Raw genomic sequence first — 19,638 nt, 5'->3', positions numbered from 1 at the left:
TGTCATTACAAAGAACACAGAGCGCACAAAAGAAATTTTTAAAGAAATTATTTACGTGGCTTCATGCTGGCCATTTACAGGTATTTTTCTCTATAAATGACCAATTATTTTTGTTCAAAAATTACCCGTGTTATGAAGGAGTTGTTAAGAGCAAACGTCTTCCATCTACATTTGAAAACACTTCTGACATCTGTCAACAATTTTATTTCCTATGGTAGATTCTTAAAGAGTTTCACAGTCGCTTATTTCACCTCTTTCTCTGTCAAAGTTAGTTTTGCTGGAGGGTAATGCAGATCATTTTTACGTCTAGTGTTGCGCCATTGATTATCTCTGTCACTATCTAACTCGCGTGGGTTATCGAAGAAAAAATTTCGTAAGTGAATGCATTGTACTGTGAGCGTTGGTCGATAGTCCCATCTACTTGAAGAGGCATCTGCAAGATTTACGTGTGTGAATCCATCTGTATCGGCCCCAACGCCTACTAGTCCAGCAACCCACATCGCAGCAGAGTTATGTGGGCAGCCTGCTTAAAGGGCTGCCTTAATACACAGGGCTACCAGACAGCGACCGAAGCGTCAGCAGAGGTCGCTGGTCCCACGGACCTCATCCTATGCAGGCCACGTGACGGAAAGCAATGCCGACTTGTCACTGGCGCCGAGGGCTGTGATTATGTAGGCGCACGGTCCCTGAGCAGCCAGTTGATTCTCAGTGGTCTTCCTGGGCCAGACACTGCATACATACGAATTTCTTCAGTTAGGAGCCCACTTTGGAGCCGCCGGAAGAGCGATGCAAAGCTTCTTGTTAGTATTTCTGAATTGGCATATTTATATGTTTGCCTTTAACTCCAATTCGCGAGACTTAGAAAACTTACCATCGTTAACTTTGACTCTAGTTAGTGCCTTCAGGTTTTTATTTCTGCACCGAGACTGCCAAGAACTTTAATTTAGAACTCTTTGCTTTCTCCATTAGGCGTCCACATTGGCCTGTCTTCAAAATTATTGGTTGTCTGTATTTTATGTATTTGTTAAATTTTAAATAATAGCCATTTTTCGCGTTAAAGCCCTTCGGCCGTGATTGTGGTTAGGTACCTTAAAAGTCTGAGTGCGACCTCATTGGCTTGTTTTCAATAAAATATAGTAAAATAAATGAGAGAAATTTCAAGAAAACCAATAGTAATTGATTCGGGCCCCGTCCACAATCGTAACCCAATCCTGCCTTCCTTAATTACCAGGTTTTAGTGACAGTCTTTGCATAATTAAAGTGTTCCATCGTGTTTAATTTACTTTCATATAGCGAGCTAAACAAAAAAAGAGAATAATCGGATAAGAGGTTCTGTGGTTATTTGCACCATTATTAGACCTCAAACTGTACTGCTTCATCTCGAACGGATGTTGCTGTACATAATATGGCACTGAAACGTAGTGTCTTTTTCGTCAACAGTAATGGTTACTTTGGGGTCCGAATCTGGTAGCTAAGTGGTCTGCGCGACGGAATGTCATACCTAACGGCCCGGGTTCGATTCCCGCCTGGGTCCGAGATTTTCTCCGCTCAGGGAATGTGTGTTGTGTTGTCCTTATCATTATCATCATTTCAGCCCCATCGACACGCAAGTCACCGAAGTGGCGTCAACTCGAAAGACTTGCACCAGGCGAACGGTCTACCCAACGGGAGGCCCAAGCCACACGGCATTTCCATTACTTTGGGTACTAATTACGCTAACAATAATTTTATATACATATATCAGGACTACCGAATAATTGATGTGTTAAAGAATCGTTTCTCTTTCTAAGTAGTTTTGACAGCGCCGATTTGTCGTGGTTATTATAAAATAGATTACTTTGATTTGCTTCAGAATTTGTAACACCTAAGCTAGTGACGCTAATTAAGGCTCTAGAAGTATTATCTTCTCCGAATGTTCTTCTGACCAAAAGGCGATTCTGCTTTCATAATGAAATATTTTCATAAAACTTTTCATCCCCTATTTCACTCCCATAGGGGCTGCATTCCAAATGCACTGAACCATTTTTTTTTTTTATTTCTTACCGAGAAGACATCACCAGTTTTCATAAATGTAGCTTTAAAATGCTTTAGCAGTTCTTTGATAATGATTTAGTTTCAGAAAAACGTTTCACTCAATATTTCACCGCATTAGAGGCTGAATTTTCAAAAATTTTGAAAGATGGATTTTCTTACATCCCATCAACAAACCAATTACCAATTTTCGCAGATCTAGCTTCAAAATTGCCTTAATAAAGATATATTTTCTAAAAAGCCTTTCATCCCCTATTTCACTCTTTTAGGGACTATTAATATCGAGAAAAATCCTCCTTAAGCGATGCCTGCAGTATAACATCAACACCCTCTTCAAATTTCAAGTTTCTGTTTCTACCCGTTTAGGCTGGGTTATGATGTGTCAGTGAATCAGTGAGGACGTTTCCTTTTATGCACTTAGGTGACAAAAGTCTGGAATAACGATATAGATGGCGGTAGTGTGAGGGCAGTCCTAAGAGAAGCTGCCATTTGTGAAAGGATTTCCGAGGTTATTATGGGAGCACGATGAAAATTGACAGACTTGGGACGCAGAATGGTAGTTGGAGCTTCATTTCGTAAATCATTAAGGAATTCACTATTTCAAGGTCCACAGTTTCAAGAGTCTACCGAGAACACCAAATTTCAAGCATTACCTCTCATCATAGACAACGCAGTGGCCGAAGGCGTTCGCTTAGCAACCGAGAGCAGCGGCATTTTCATACAGTTGTCGGTGTTAACATTGCGTCAGATCACAGCGTAAATCAATGTGGGACACACGACGAAGTTATCCGTTAGGGCAGTGCGGCGAAATATGATACTGGTAGGCTATGGTCTTTGCTAACAGCACGACATCGCGTGCAGTGCGCCACTTAGGCCCGGGACCAAATCAGTTGGACCCTGGGCGACTGGAAAACCGGGAGCTGGTCAGATGAGTCCCGAATTCAGTTTGTAAGAGCTGATGGTAGGGTTCGAATGTGGCGGAGACTCCTCGAAACCATGGACCCAAGTTGTCAACACAGCACAGTGCAAGCTGGTGGTGGCTCCATAATGGGATGGGCTGTGTTTACAAGGGATGGACTGAGGCCTCTAGTCCGACTGAACCGATCGTTGACTGTAGATGGTTATGTTCGATTACTTGGAGATCATTTATAGCCAAAAAATGGATGACAATGTGCCATGACAAGGCACCGCAATTGTTCGCTACTGGTTTGAACAACATTCTGAATAATTAGAGCGAATGATTTGTCCACCCAGATTGCCTGATATGAATGCCATTGATAATTTATGGGACATATTCGAGAGGTCAGTTCCTGCACAGAATCCCGCTTCGGCAACACTTTCGCAATTGTGGACTGGTATAGAGGCTGCATGGCTCAATATTTCTGCAGGGGCCTTCCAACGTCTTGTTGAGTCCATGCGACGTCGAGTTTCTGCAATACATCGGACAAAAGGAGGTCCGACACGATATTAGGAAGTATCCCACGAAATGTGTCATCTCAGGATATAGACATGTAGATACAGATTTATATCTGCACAAATGCTCGCATGGTATAGCACACTTGAAATACGAATATGATTTTAACTTTATTGTCCATCAGTGCTGGTTAGGCTAGTGGGTGGGTGTGAACAGGCAATCTCTAACGTTTTTTGTAGGTCAGTCTTAACTAAAATGCGTCTCCACCTTCATGGATCCCCGGAGTACACTTAATTTCTGACTACACGCCCATACGAGATTAGACGCACGCACAGTGGGGAGCAAGTTTCGGAGGGGAACGTTGCGATCCCTGCGTTATCGTCTGCTGCGAATCCTGCGGCGTGGCGAACTTTGGCTTCGCATGTTAGGCGCAGGAGAGACAGATAGTGGCGTGCTGGCGAAACGTGCTGAGCGCGACACTGCAGCGAAGCTGTTATCTCTCTATTGTCTCCGTTCTCACGCTGGGTTAAACAAAGCTCCAGCGCGATAAAAGGCTATTTTATTCATACGGCACTCGAAAACTTTTTCGCACCTGTGGTATGCACGTAGAGAGGGTATTGGATTAGTTATAAGGGGCGATGAGAAATTTTCCATTTGAAGACCGTACAGTCCAAAATCGGCATGCCAATCGGGAAAAATCGCCGTGAGCACTGTGGCGATCTTACAACTGATGCTCAAGATTGAAGTGCCCGTTTGGCAAAACACTGTGTCCTGCTGCGTGAAGAAGTCCGTAACTGACTGGTTCACATCTTCATCCGGCAGGAATCGTTGACTCTTCAAAGCTCTTTTTAAGGTACCGAAACTGTGGTAATTGCATGGGGAGAGACCAGGGCTATAGAGAGGGTGCTCCGGAGTCTCCCAGTTGAGTTGGCGTAGCTTTTGCCTTACAACATTTTCGATGTGGGGACGTGCGTTATCATGAAGCAGCAGGTGTTTCGTCTTAAAATTGCAGGCCGTAATTTGTCCAACGTTGCCCCGTACCGCACCCCGGTGATGGAGACATCAGACACCTTGTAGTCAATAGGCAAAGCACACATCTACAGCTACATGGTTACTCTGCAATTCACACTTAAGTGCCTGGCAGAGGGTTCATCGAATCATTTTCATACTACTCCTATATGATTCCACTCTCGAATGGCGCGTGGGAAAAATCAACACCTAAATCTTTCCGTTCGAGCCCTGATTTCTCATATTTTATTATAATGATTATTTCTCTCTACGTAGGTGGGTGTTGGTGGGTGTCAACAAAATATTTTCGGATTCAGAAGAGAAAGTTGGTGACTGAAATTTCGTAAATAGATCTCGCCCCAAAGAATATCGCCTTTGTTTCAGTGACTGCCACCCAACTCGCATATCATGTCAGTGACACTCTCATCCCTATTGCGCGATAACATGAAACGAGCTGCCCTTCTTTGCACCTTTTCGATGTCCTGCGTCAATCCTACCTGGTAAGGATCCCACACAGCGCAGCAATATTCCAGCAAAGGACGGACAAGTGTAATGTAGGCTGTCTCTTTTGTGAGTTTGTTGCATCTTCTAGGTGTTCTGCCATCAAAGCGCAGTCTTTGTTTCGCCTTCCCCGCAATATTATCTATGTGGTCTGTCCAATTTAAGTTGCTCGTAATTATAATTCCCAGGTATTTAGTCGAATTGTCAGCCCTTAGATTGGTGCGATTTATCGTATACCCAAAATTTATCTGATTTCTTTTAGTACCCATGTGGATGACCTCCCACTTTTCTTTGTTTAGTTCCACTTGCCACTTTTCACACCATACACAAATTCGCTCTAGACCATTTTGTAATTGCAGTTGGTCGTCTGATGATTTTACTAAACAGTAAATTACGGCGTCATATGCAAACAATCGCTGGCCGCGGAGTCCGTGCGATTCTAGGTGCTTCAGTCCGGAACTGCGTGACTGTTACGGTCGCAGGTTCGAATCCTGCCTCGGGCATGGATGTGTGTGATGTCCTTAGCTTTAAGTAGTTCTAAGTGTAGGGGACTGATGACCTTATGTGTCAAGTCCCATAGTGCTCAGAGCCACTTGAACCATTTTGCAAACAATCTAACGGGGCTGCTCGGATTGTCACCTAGATCATTCATACAGTGGTAGTCAAAAACAGGGTGGTCATAGCCTTTCCGTCACCTGTCTGGCACTTGGAATTCTTGGGACAACAGGACGATGGCGATGAAAAGTAGTTTGACGTAAGACTGCAGCACTGGGCAGTTAGTTTGTTGGACCCATTGTCGTCAGCTACTTAAAAATGGTTCAAATGGCTCTGAGCACTATGGGACTTAACGTCTGAGGTGATCGGTCCCCTAGAACGTAGAACTACTTAAACCTAACTAAGGAAATCACACACATCCAGGCCCGAGGCAGGATTTGAACCTGCGACCGTAGCTCAGAGCTAACGGAAAGATCATCGCACTTCCCTGCGTCACATATTAACTGATTAAGGTATCTTGTTTTTATAGAAATTCGCTGTCAACATTATACCCCCATTAAATCATGGTTTACTTTGTTAAGCATCGTGTTGTTCACACGAATGTTATGTCTGAAGATCACGAGAAGTTTTATCTATTTGAAAATGTACTTAATTCTGAAATCGACGTCTTCGAACATCGTTTCATAGGATCAGTTACTCTCCTCATCCCAATTTCTACAGAAAGTTTATTATTACGCATTACCACATTGCACCATGTGGTACCAAACAGTATGAACATTGTTTAGAAATTCTATTTTACAAATAGAAATCAAGTTTAGCAACTGCCTGTTTGCTGTTGTGCTTTCGAGAAATCTGCAACATTGCTTTACTCCAGTTCCGCAATTAAAATAAAGACAAATGGTATTCATTCTAGTAACAGTTCAGTTCAGTTCAAATTAGGTTCTGTATAGTCAAAGGTTAGCATACGAGTTGGGTAACAGTTCTTGGGTACATTTTTTGTTAATACTGCACGTAGACTTCTATAGAGTGGGAGGAACAACTGGGCTAAATTTCATACATAAACACATAGAGTGGAACTTACAAGACGTCGGAAAGATACGAATGAGACACTAATCCCTTGCCTACACGTCGCTGCTTACATTGCCGCTCCGGAGTCGCGGTACGCTGCAGCAATGGCGTCAGACGGGAACTTTCGCTCACCCCTAGTACACTGCAGCGCCAAAGACACTGTGTAGGCATGCGCAGTCAAATACAGAGACATGTGAACAGGCAGAATACGGTGCTGCTATCGGCAACGCCTATATAAGACAGAAAGTGTCTGGTGCAGTTGTTATATCGGTCACTGCTGCTACAATCGCAGGTTATCAAGATTTAAGTGAGTTTGAACGTGGTGTTATAGTCGGCGCACGAGCGATGGGACACAGCATCTCCGAGTCAGCGATGACGTGGGGATTCTCCCGTAGAACCATTTCACGAGTGTACCGTGAGTATCAGGAATCCGGTTAAACGTCACTACACCGACACTGCTGGAGCCGGAAAGAGATGTTGCAAGAACGGGACCAACTATGACTGAAGATAATCGTTCGACGTGGTAGAAGCGCAGTCCTTTCGCAAACTGCTGCAGATTTCAGTGCTGGGTCATCAAAAAGTGTCAGAGTGTGAATCATTCAACGAAACATCTTCGATATGGGCTTTTGGAGCCGAAGGCCTAATCGTGTGCCCGTAATGACTGCACGACGGAAAGCTTTACCCCCTGCCTGGGCGCGTCAACACCGACATTGGACTGTTGATGGCTGTAAACATGATCCTTGGTCTGACAGCTACAAGAGCTGGCAATATATATAATCAACTCCTTTAGATATTACTTTTAGATGTGTTGATTTGGTTCCGTTTAGAGCGACGAGTTCTTGTAAGTCTGTCTTTAATCCAGCAAGCTCTTGTTTTTATTTACTTAGCCACGACATTTTTTTTTAGTCATGCGTCTTCTGACTGGTTTGGGGCGGCCCGCCATGATTTTCTCTCCTGTGCCCATCTCTTCATCTCAGAGTAGCACTTGCAACCTAAGTCCTCAGTTATTTGCTGGATGTACACTAAACTCTCTCTTGCTCTACAGTTTTTACTATCTACTATCCCCTCTAGCACCATAGATGTTACTCTATTATATCTTAACAGGTGTCTTATCGTCCTGTCCCTTCTCCTTGTCAGTGTTTTCCATACATTCTTATCCTCGCTTATTCTGCGGAGAACTTCCTCATTCCTTACCTTATCAATCCATCTAATTTTCACCATTCTCCTGTAGCACCACATTTAAACGATCCGATTCTCTTCCGTTCAGATTTTGCGAGAGTCCACTTTGCAATACCATACAATGCTGTGCACCAAACGTTTATTCTCAGAAATTGTTCCCCCAGATTAAAGCCTACGTTGAATACGAGTAGACTTCTCTGGATAGGAATGCGCTTTTTGACAGTGCTAGTCTGTCTTTATGTCCTCCTTGCTCCATTTGTTATGGATTATTTTGGTTCTTAAATAGAGGAATCCCTTAAGTTCATCTACCTCTCGATCTCCAATTCCGACGTTAAGTTTCTCGCTGCTGTGTCTCATTACTTTCATCTTTCGACAGACTCAGTAATTCTTCATGACTTACACAGAGGACAGCACTATCAGAAGCGAATCTCATCACTGATATCCTTTCAGCTGGAATTTTAATCCCACTCCTGAACATTTCTTTATTTCCGCCATTGCCTCTTCGATGTATAGCTTGAACAATAGGGGCGAAAGACTACATCCCTGTCTTACACCCGTTTTGATCCGAGACCTCTTCCTTGGTCTTCCACTCTCATTATTCCCTCTACTCTGTAATTCTTCTTCATTTACACTGAGGACAGCAATATCATAAGCGAATCTAATAATTGATATTCCTTCACCTGTAATTTTAATCCTACTCCTAGACATTTCTTTATTTCCGTCATTGCTTCTTCGATGTATAGCTTGAACAGTAGGGGCGAAAGACTACATCCCTGTCTTACACCCTTTTTAATCCGAGCATCTCTTTCTTGATCTTCCACACTTATAACTCTCTGTTGGGTCTTGTAAGTGCTGTATATTACCCGCCTTTCCCTACAGCTTACTACTATTTTTCTCAGAATTTCGAACATCTTGCACCATTTGACAATGTCGAACGCTTTATCCTGGTCAGCAAATCCTATAAATGTGTCTCGATTTTTCTTTAGTCTTGATCCATTATCAGCCGTAACGTCAGAACTGCCTCTCTGGTACTTTTATCTTTCCTAAAGCCAAACTGATCGTCATCTAACAAGTCCTCAGTTTTTCTTTCCATTCTTCTGTATGTTATTCTTCTCAACTACTTGGATGCGTGAGCTGTTAAGCTAATTGTGCTGTAATTCTCGCATCTGTCGGCTCTTGTAGTCTTCCGAATTAAGTGGATGATGTTTCTCCTCAAGTCAGATGGCGTATCGCCAGTCTCATACAAACCAACGAGAAAAGCCGTTTTGCTGAAGAAAATAATTAAAACAAAAGGTTCAGATGGCTCTGAGCACTATGGGACTTTACATCTGAGGTCATCAGACCCGCCGGCCGCGGTGGTCTTGCGGTTCTAGGCGCGCAGTACTGAAACGTGCGACTGCTACGGTCGCAGGTTCGAATCCTGCCTCGGGCATGGATGTGTGTGATGTCCTTAGGTTAGTTAGGTTTAAGTAGTTCTAAGTTCTAGGGGACTGATGACCACAGCAGGTGACTCCCATAGTGCTCGGAACCATTTGAACCATCATCAGACCCCTAGAACTTAGAACTACTTAAACTTAACTAACCTAAGGACATAGCACACATCCACGCAGGATTCTAAACTGCGACCGTAGCAGTCGTGCGGTTCCAGACTGAAGTGCCTAGAACCGCTCGGCCACACCGGCCGGCTTTTGCTTACAGTTCATCGAATAATTTTAGAAATTCCGATGGAATGTTATCGTTCCCTTTTGCCTTTTTTTAAATCTCAAATCGTCCAAAGCTCTTTTAGATTCTGGTTCTAATAATGAATCACCTATCTCTGCTGTATCGACTCCTGCTTCTTCTTCTACCGCATCAGACAAATCTTACGCCTCATAGAGACATCGATCTACTTTTTCCAAACTGCTCGTGCTCTCCTCTGCATTTAACACTGGAATTCACACTGCTCTCTTTGCGTCAATGGCGGCGCTTCTAACTCTATCAAACGTCGAAGAATTGGGCACTTTTTTCTCTCGTGCTCTTAATTTCAGGGACAAATTGGGCTAGCTGTGTTTTATAAGACGTCTGTTAACGGAGTCAATGTCGATATTTCTAGATTTTTGTTCTCTAAAGTCAAAACACGTGAGCATAAAACATGTTCCATAATTATACAACTGATTAACGACGTCGGGTGCAACTGCTATTCTGAGACGAAAAAGTTTGCACAGGAGGGGAAGTTGTCGCGGGCTACACGAAGCCACTTGGAGGACTGGCAGACCTTTCCCTCTCCCCCCCCCCCCCCCCCCCACCCCTTCCCACATCTCTCATCCGTCTCTCCGCAACACCGAGGCAAAATGTCGTACTATCAATCCTGGTGGTACGTCCATTTCTCTGCGAAGCGCTTCGTAACAGCAAAAGTTAGACCCGTTGCTGTCGCCACAGAACAGGTCACTTTTACTGTCTCGAGTTGGGAAGGGGAATAAATTTCTACAGTCTGACAGGTGTGGAATTACAGTGTTCAAACATTCATCAAGTGCAAGCCGGTGGGAACTGTGGAACTCAACGGGGACCTACGGTGGCAGTATCGTGAATAACAAAGTAAGCGCAGGGGGAGAGATATGGGAGCTGAAAATGAAGTAAATTTAGAAACACATCTGTGCTATTCTTGTGATGAAAGATGGTTTTGGCATCAGCAGCTAAGAGCTCCACGGAGGAGAATGTTATTCCCAAGCTTTTGTTTCTTTATCCGCTGTCGAGGCTACTTTAGAGATAGTAGGGCTGTTCACACTTATAACACGTGAAAGTGAGCCACTGTACATAGATTTCCTGAAGCAAAAGAAAAGGTCGCCTTTATACATCTGAAATTTTCGAGCTCAATAAACTACGAAACATTTCCATTAATTAATTAGATTCATTTGTAGCTAGACGTGTAGAGTACAGTTCTTATAATCGCAAATTATCTGGCTCCATTCTCGCTAGTAACCATTTGTATTTGTATTCTGTATTTATTATCAAATACTGAATTATAATTTTTCAATAAAAATAACAAAAAATGGTTCAAATGGCTCTGAGCACTATGGGACTTAACATCTAAGGTCATCAGTCCCCTAGAACTTAGAACTACTTAAACCTAACTAACCTAAGGACATCATACAACACCCAGTCATCAAGAGGCAGAGAAAATCCCTGCCCCCGCCGGGAATCGAACCCGGGAATCAGGGCGTGGGAAGCGAGAACGAAACCGCACGACGACGAGCTGCGGACTAAAAATAACATCTATTTATTTTAATTGCAAGTAGTAAACCCACCAACAGTCTGCAATTGCTAAAGATGTATTAGAATTACAGTAAAGTACAATCTGAGGTTCAACTAAGAATTCTATCAGAGTGCAAATTTCGACTCCTCGTAACGACTTCACCCAGTTTGAAGGCTGAAACTCGAAATGACACTAAATCATACAGAATACGAATAAAAAGCTCCTTTTTGTTTCTGGTTTTCAATGTTGTTAAGGTTTTTTAAAAAGTATCCGTTTCTTAAGGAGCAACATACAACTGACCAAGACAAAAATTTCCTGCGACTGCGAGGAAGAAAACAAAACAGCACATTTTCACAGCACACTTTTATAATTTTCATATATCTATACATATTACAAAAACTGATACGTATATACTGAAGAGCCGAAGGAACTGGTACACCTGCCTCATATCGTGTAGGGCCTCGTGAGCACGCAGAAGTGCCGCAACACGACGTGACATGGAAGCGACTAATGTCTGAAGTAGTGCTGGAAAGAACTAATACCATGAATACTGAAGGGCCGTCCATAAATCCGTAACTTTACGATGGGGTTGAGATCTCTTCTGAACCTCACGCTGCAAGGCATCCCAGATATGCTCAACATTTGCTTATGTCTGCGGAGTTTGGTGGCCACCGGAAGTGTTTAAAGTCAGAAGAGTGTTTCCGGAGCCACTCTGCAGTACTGCTGGACGCATTGTCCCAAGTCCGTTGGAATCCACAATAGACATGAATTGATGCAGGTGATCAGACAGAACTCTTACGTACGTGTCACTTGTCAGAGTCGTATCTAGACGCATCAGGGGTCCAATATCACTCCAACTGCACACGCCCCACACCATTACAGAGCCTCCACCAGGTTGAATAGTCCGCTGCTGACATGCAGGATCCATGGATTCATGTGGTTGTCTCCATACCCGCACACGTCCATCGATACAATCTGAAACGAGACTCGTCTGATCAGGCAACGTGTTTTCCGGTCATCAACAGCCCAATGTCGGTGTTGACGGGCCCAGGAGAATCGTAAAGCTTTGTGTCGTGCAGGCATCAAGGGTAACGAGTGGGTCTTCGTTCAATAAATCGCACGCTGACACTTGTTGATGGCCTGTCATTGAAATCTGCATCAATTTGCAAAAGAGTTGTACTTCTATCACGTTGAACGATTCTATTCAGTCTTCGTTGGCCTCGTCCTTGCAGGATATTTTTCCGGTCGCAGCGACGACGGAGATTTGATGCTTTACCGGGTTCCTGATGTTCACGGTGCACTTGTGAAATGGTCGAGGGCAAATACCTTCTCCATCGCTACCTTGGAGATGCTGTGTCCCGTTGCTCATGCGCCGACTGTAACACCACGTACCATTGTAGCAGCAGTGAGCGATCTACCAACTGCGCCAGACACTTGTCTTATATAGGCGTTGTCGACCACAGCGCCTTATTCTGGCTGTTTACATATCTCTTTATTTGAATACTCATGCCTATACTAGTTTCTTTGGTGGCTCAGTGTGTGTGTGTGTGTGTGTGTGTGTGTGTGTGTGTGTGTGTGTGTGTGTGTGTGTGTGTGTGTTTTCACGAAATAACTCGATAAATTACAACAAATCTAGGTATCACTGTTTGGAGAGATCGCAGACCTTTTTTAATCCAATATTTCATAATGAGAGCACTTAGTGATTTGTAACCAACTTCACACAAACCTTTACGAAACATTATTTCGCTGATGACACACAGAAATTGATGAAAGGAAAGAATTTCGCTGTTCAAATAGTAAGACTGCCGCATGAGGCATGACCTTTTAGTTTATTACTTCTTTAATACGAGCTATTTTCCCGACACAATTCGCAGACAATATAAAAATATATCTGCAACTGTACATCACTGTACGACACATAGTTCGGAAGACATGACGTCACACCGATTGAGCTGCGTGAAACCGAAACTGCGAGACGGAATTCGCTACAGGTGCATGTGTAAAATATGTTGTAAATGAAATATCAGTACAAGTGACATATGTGTACTATGGCAAATCCACGGCTGCAATCGGAAACGATTTATTCCAAATGTGGTATGAGTACTACTATCTGGAAAGAAATGCTTTGGGGGCTAACAACCAGAAACCTCCTATTGGGATGGGGATGGTAGTGTGGAGTAGATGGGGGTGAAGAGGCGGACCCACAGAGAGGGGGAAGCAGGCTGCAAACACAGGTATGAGGGAAGAGGAGATGGACACAGTATGGAGAGTGGAGAAATGGACAGAGGAAGGGAAGGAAAAAGTAGGAAACTATCAAAGAGAGGGTGAGAAGGAGATAGGTAGAGAGAGAGTGAGGGGGGCAGTAGGAGAGGGATATAGAGAGGGCTGGAGGCGATGGGCGGTGGGAGGTGGACAGAGGGAGGTGGAGAAGGGTATACTGTTGTGTATACGTTGTTTAAAACATATGTAGCATATGTCCTTGTTGTGTACATAGTTCAGCGTAGTCAGCACGTACACAACTTTTCCACTACAGCGCGCCGCTAAGCACAACAGCGCAGGCGCAGCGCTCGTCTGCCTCCGCACTACGAGATGGCGCTGCCATAGAGACGGACCAAATTCTGCTTCCGCCGATCCGCGTATTAATATGTAACGCAGCCAATGAGATTGCTGCTAAAGTAGAACCTTTTCTCCTCACGGATCACACTCGCGCAGTGATACATGAACGCGCAAGGTATTATAACGAGTGTACAGACCTCCGATTATTCAGTCTGCATTTGTCTGTACCAGGCTGCGTTAGTCTGTACCAGTCTGTACGAGTTCTACATTTGTCTGTACCAGTCCATAGTCAAGTTTCAGTCTTTGCCTAATAAGATTACCATATTCCTGTACATAGCCATAAAGATAAATGTATAGACACTTTTGTGAAGTATCAGAGATATATGTGAGAATAAGATTAACGTACCAGTACCTAAGGAACTTCAGATTGTCAATTGTAAATAGCATCCAGAACAAAAGTTAAGTAATTTTTATGCTCATTATTATTTTAATAAACGTGTGTGAAAATTAATCACGTTCTGTTTAAAGTTGGTCACCATCCATCTGCTACTCTAAGCGTGCAAGTGGCATTTCTATCGTCTGACCTATTGGCAGAAGATAAACATGCCACGATAAGACCACGAGACATATTGCTGACACTTTCCTACTTCCTTAGAGCGAAAAGTCAAATAATCTGATGGTGTGTGTACCGAAGGTCTTACAGTATGCACACCACAGTCCTCACAGCGTATAGTTTTGGGATGTTGTGTGGTCCGTTTTAGTGAAAGGGCAGACACAATTGACGATGGTAAACGCACTCTGATTGTAAATTACTTCCAACGTATGTTGATGCTACCTTGATTCGCAAAAACTGAACGGCTAAATCCGGTAGGATCATTGCTATACGGTCTATCAGAGAGACCTCTCCAGCAGATAGAACTGTCAGGATAGTAGACCCAGTAACATTATTTCGGATAGTTTTAATCTGCACACGGTGTAATGGTTCTCTATTTACGTGACTATTACTACACTCCAACCCCAGTTCTCTATACCAGTAATATCATACTACTTTTCTGCGAAGTAACAGACATATTTTTGTGTCAATATTCACATTTGGTTTTGTTAATGTATAGGTACTCCGATGTATCGATATATTACAGTGATATGATTCTTGTGTGCATTGATTTCTGTGAGACTGTCATAATATTTGACTTACTTGTAACCCTTTTGGCGCGAATGCACACAGAGCAGTCTTTGTTTCACTTTGCAGAAGTTATGTTGTTATTTCGCTTTGTAAAAGAACAGTCAAGTCTTGTGTTTGGTTTAAGTGGATATTAAATATATGAAGATTGATACAAAACTGTTTTCTTGATAATGTGACAGTTAAGAAGAAGTATATGTGAATTTACAAGAAGTTTAATAAAAATGTGGATCGTGAACTTTAAGTCAAAAATTACTTCTATCATACCATTGTTCTGATCTGGGATTGTTGATCATTAAGAATTTCCTGAAAAACGCATTTGTTAGGTCTTTAAATATTGCTAAAATACGGATTTAAGAGTTTAAAATTACATGTAAAGAGAAACTTTGTATATTCGAGAAACGACGTATTTATTAATTTTTGCTGACTTCTAGGAATGGAGCGGGCTGTTCGATGCTCGCTGTTCTATTCGCGCAAATATCAGACATGCTGATAGTGGGTCAGATGGTAGTTACGATGCGTTTAATCCTTAAAATATCCTCGTGTTGTGGTTAAATGATTGAAGGAAACTACGAAACCGCACATTTCCACACTACAGCACGTTATTATTCTTTCTTGCAGTCCACTTTAACAACAAACTGTGCACTGTCGTTTGGAGAAAATAAACAGTTTGTGTCTGTCGGAATGTTTATCATATAAAAATAGTATGCAAATCGGTGAAGAACTTTCAAGACTTTTACGAACAACGTTTCTCTTGTATACAGAGTGAATCAGGAGGACAGGTACATGCTTTGACAGGTGACAGTGTCAGTGATTCCGAACGATAAACTTCATCTGGACACGTGCTCTATTCCGAAGGTTTTCACATTTAATGTAGATTGTTGATTAACTTCTGTATTATTCAAACATCGGCATTCTTTACGACGATACCTCAGCAGTGCTGAGGAACAATTTGATACAGAGCTCTTGAGGTCTGTCAAATCGGGAAACTGCCCCCAAACTGGCCTACAAAAACTACCTAAGCGGCAGTGCATAGGCGTAGCGAGAGATTTTTAAATATCCTTACACTCTCTTCCTTCAAGCTATTAGTCCTAGCGAAAAAAGGACATTTTCATAGAAAAATTAAACGTAGTTCAATTTTTTATTGCGGCACGTTTAGCTGGAAGGTGCGGTTTTCGAGTTATTCAAAAAAACTATAAAAGTGCTATTAAATGTGTTGCAACTCGGAAACCATCCAAACAGGGCATTCTTCCTTATAAAGTTTCTTCGTTCAGCATCACTAATACGGACCCCCTCAAACCATACACCTTTGCTCTGTATATTAGTACAGATTACTAATCGCATGAAAGCGTGAGTATTCAGAATAAAGTAAAGTTAGGTTCAAAAGTACGACACATCAAATACAGGATAAAATAATTCTTTTTATTTCAACAGATTTTACAGTATTGTTGAAGTATACAGTTTCTCTTTCCATTTATATCAAATATATACCTATTCATGCACTAGCGCCGGCCGGAGTGGCCGAGCGGTTCTAGCCGCTACAGTCTGGAGCCGCGCGACCGCTTCGGTCGCAGGTTCAAATACTGCCTCGGGCATGAATGTGTGTGATGTCCTTAGGATACTTAGGTTTAAGTAGTTCTAAGTTCTAGGGGACTGATGACCACAGATGTTAAGTCCCATAGCGTCATTTGAACCATGCACTAGCCTAAGTAGGTGTCAGTAACAGAAAATTTTTGCGAGAACTTCAGGCACCGAAAGTTTCTCGTACGTTTCGGATGAATGGCTTTCCGCAAGTTCTGTATAGTTTATGAACGTCATTTTTTCGAAACAACACATTTGGGGTGTGTACAAGTTCTTTATTATTCAGATGGTGTCCGGAACGAGACAATGTCCATCATGCATTTACGCAGTAAGTTACATAATCACAACGGTGGGTGTACGTTATAACAGCAAGCAAGAGCGAGAAAGTCGTCGGTGCATTAAGGCCACTCCAGAGGCGCCGCGCGGCTTTCGTGTCGCGTTTAGCGTAGACGGCGTGGTGTCGGCGTGTTTATGACGCTACTGTAAAAAGGCGAGCGGTTGAGATTCACTCTGCTGTAGAGGGAGATGGGACAGACAGATGTGCTACACGAAACGGTGGCACGGTAATGTAAATGCCGCGTGGCTAGGGCCTCCCGTCGGGTAGACCGTTCGCCGGGTGCTAGTCTTTCGATTTGAGGTCACTTCGGCGACTTGCGTGGCGATACGGATAAAATGATGCTGATTAGGACAACACAACATCCAGCCCCTGAGCAGCCGGGACTCGAATCCGTGCCCTTAGGATTAGACATTCTGTCGGGCTCACCACTCAGCTACCGGGAAAGAGCTATCTTGCTGCCAGAGAGAGAGAGAGAGAGAGAGAGAGAGAGAGAGAGAGAGAGAGAGAGAGAGAGAGAGAGAGAGAGAGAGCGTGAAATCTCTGTAATCCATTAGGATAACTGCAAGTACCCCACTGTGCCGTGTTGTTCTGTCTGTCAAGTCATGCCCACTTTTTTCGTAATTCAAAGATCGGGTCACATGGAGGGCAACAGTCAGGTTGGTACTCCACCGCTGTCCAGGGCGTCTCCGGATACGTCTGCGGCCTGGTATCTCATCGACTGGAGTAGAATTGTTTTCAGTGATGAATTCCGCCTCGAACAGAGCCCCTATGGCAGCAAAAATGTGGGAGACGCCTCGGTTAGCGGTGGGACCACCAACCTGCTTGTCAGCCGCAATGCGGCACAACAACCTGAAGAGAGTGCAGTGCATTTCATAGCAGGACCAAATTGGCGATTTTTTTGTCATCGGCTCAGAGGTCGACTATATTATAAGTCGCGTTTTGTTTCCCTTCATGGCAAGATATCTTGGGCTTACATTTCAGCAAGATAATGCCCGCCCGCACACGACGAGTGTCTCTACTGCCTGTCTTCGTGCTGGCCAAGCTCTACCTTGGCCACCAAATTCGCAGTACCTCTCACCAATCGAGAACATTTGGAATATTACGAGCAAAGCCCTCCAACCAGCTTGGGATTTTGACGACCTAACTCGCCAGATGGACAGAATTTGTCACGAAATCCTTCAGGAGGACATACAAGAACTCTGTTAATCAATTCCAACCAGAGTAACCAATGTGTTAAGAATGAGATTTTCACTTTGCAGCGCAGTGTGCGCTGATATGAAACTAGGAGAACATCCAAGAACTCTGTTAATTCCAACCAGAGTAACAAACGTGTCCAGAATGCGATTTTCACTCTGCAGCGGAGTGAGCGCTGATATGAAACTTCCTGCAGATTAAAACTGTGTGCCGGACCGAGACTCGAACTCGGGACCTTTGCATTTCGCGGGCAAGTGCTCTACCAACTGAGATACCAAAGCACGACTCACGATCCGTCCTCACAGCTTAAATTCTGCTCAGTTGGTAGAGCACTTGCCAACGAAAGGCAGAGGTCCCGAGATCGAGTCTGGATCCGCCACACAGTTTTTACCTGGCAGCAAGTTTCAACCAAAGTGTTATTGAGTTGTTCACATTCTGGAACTCTTTCTCTTGAGTAAATCATCCAATTCGTTCGTAATGAGTATTTCTGTTGTCTTAGAGCGTATTTAGGCAGTACACCCATTTTTGGCTGTTATCGATATCGATAGTAGAAAACTATTGGCTCTGCGAATTAAAAGATCGTACCAATATCTAGAGTAGTTCATGAGACTAGGCCGGACGTACAATAAGAAGCGACCAGGAGCTTCCTTTTATGTATGAAGAGAGAAAAGATGTAATGGAATATTTTTGTTTACATACTAAAACATGACTGCTACTTGTACATTGAAGAGCCAAAGAAACTGGTACACCTGGCTAATATCGTGTAGGGCCTCGTGAGCACGCAGAAGTGTTGCAACACTACGTGACATGGACTCGAATAACGTCTGAAGTAGTGTTGGGCCGAAATGATACCTTGAATCCTGCAGGGCTGTCCATAAATCCATAACAGTACGATGGGGTTGTGACCTCTTCTGAACACCGCGTTGCAAGGCATACCAGATATGCTCAATATTGTTTATGTCTGGGAAGTTTGGTGGCCTGCTCAAGTGTTTAAGCTCCTAAGAGTGTTCACCGAGCCACTCTAGCAATTATGGACCTGTGGGATGTCCCTTTGTCCTTCTGGAAACGCCCAAGTCCGTCGGAATGCACAATGGACATAAATGGATGCACGTAATCACACAGGATGATTACGTACGTGTGACCTGTCAGAGTAGTATCTAGACGTATCAGGGGTCCCATATCACTCCAACTGCACACACCCCACACCATTACAGAGCCTCCACCAGCTTTAACAATCCCCTGCTGACATACAGGTTCCAATGGTTCATGAGATTAACTACATACCCGTACATGTCCACCTGCTCGGTACAATTTGAAACGGGACTGGTCCTCCCAGGCAACATGTTTCAAGTCGTCAACGGTGGAATGGCGGTGTTGACGGACCCAGGAGAGGCGTAAAAAATTTTGTCGTGCAGTCATCAAGAGTACACAAGAGGGCCTTCGTTTCTGAAAGCCCATATCGATGACGTTCCGCTGAATGTTTTCCACGCTGACACTTGTTGATGGCTCAGCACTAAAATGTGCAGCAATTTACGGAAGACTTGCATTTCTATCGCGTTGAACAATTCTCTTGGTCCCGTCGTTGTTAGATTTTTTTGCGGCTGAAGCGGTGTCGCAGAGTTGACGTTTTACCGGATTCCTGATATTCCCGGTACACTCGTGTAATGTTCGTGTGGGAAAATCCCAACTCCATCGCTGCGTCGGATGTGCTGTGTCCCATCTCTTGGGCGCCGACTATAACACCATTTTCAAACCCACCTACATCTTCATAACCTGCTATTGTAACAGTAGTAACCGATGTGACAACTGCACCAGACACTTGTTGTCTTATATAGCCGTTGCGACCGCAGCGCCGTGTTCTG

General features: G+C 43.6%; 1 protein-coding gene across 1 annotated transcript in view; it reads right to left on the bottom strand.

Moving 5' to 3' along the window:
* LOC126293576 (short neuropeptide F) overlaps nt 1-19,638 on the bottom strand; it is a 518,100-nt gene that overhangs the window by 243,610 nt on the left and 254,852 nt on the right. The window lies entirely within an intron of this gene.

Source organism: Schistocerca gregaria, chromosome 10 (assembly GCF_023897955.1).
Source record: "Schistocerca gregaria isolate iqSchGreg1 chromosome 10, iqSchGreg1.2, whole genome shotgun sequence".
NCBI classification, from domain to species: domain Eukaryota; kingdom Metazoa; phylum Arthropoda; class Insecta; order Orthoptera; family Acrididae; genus Schistocerca; species Schistocerca gregaria.
Note: the sequence above shows the minus strand (reverse complement) of the source record. Positions and strands in the feature narration are given on the sequence as shown.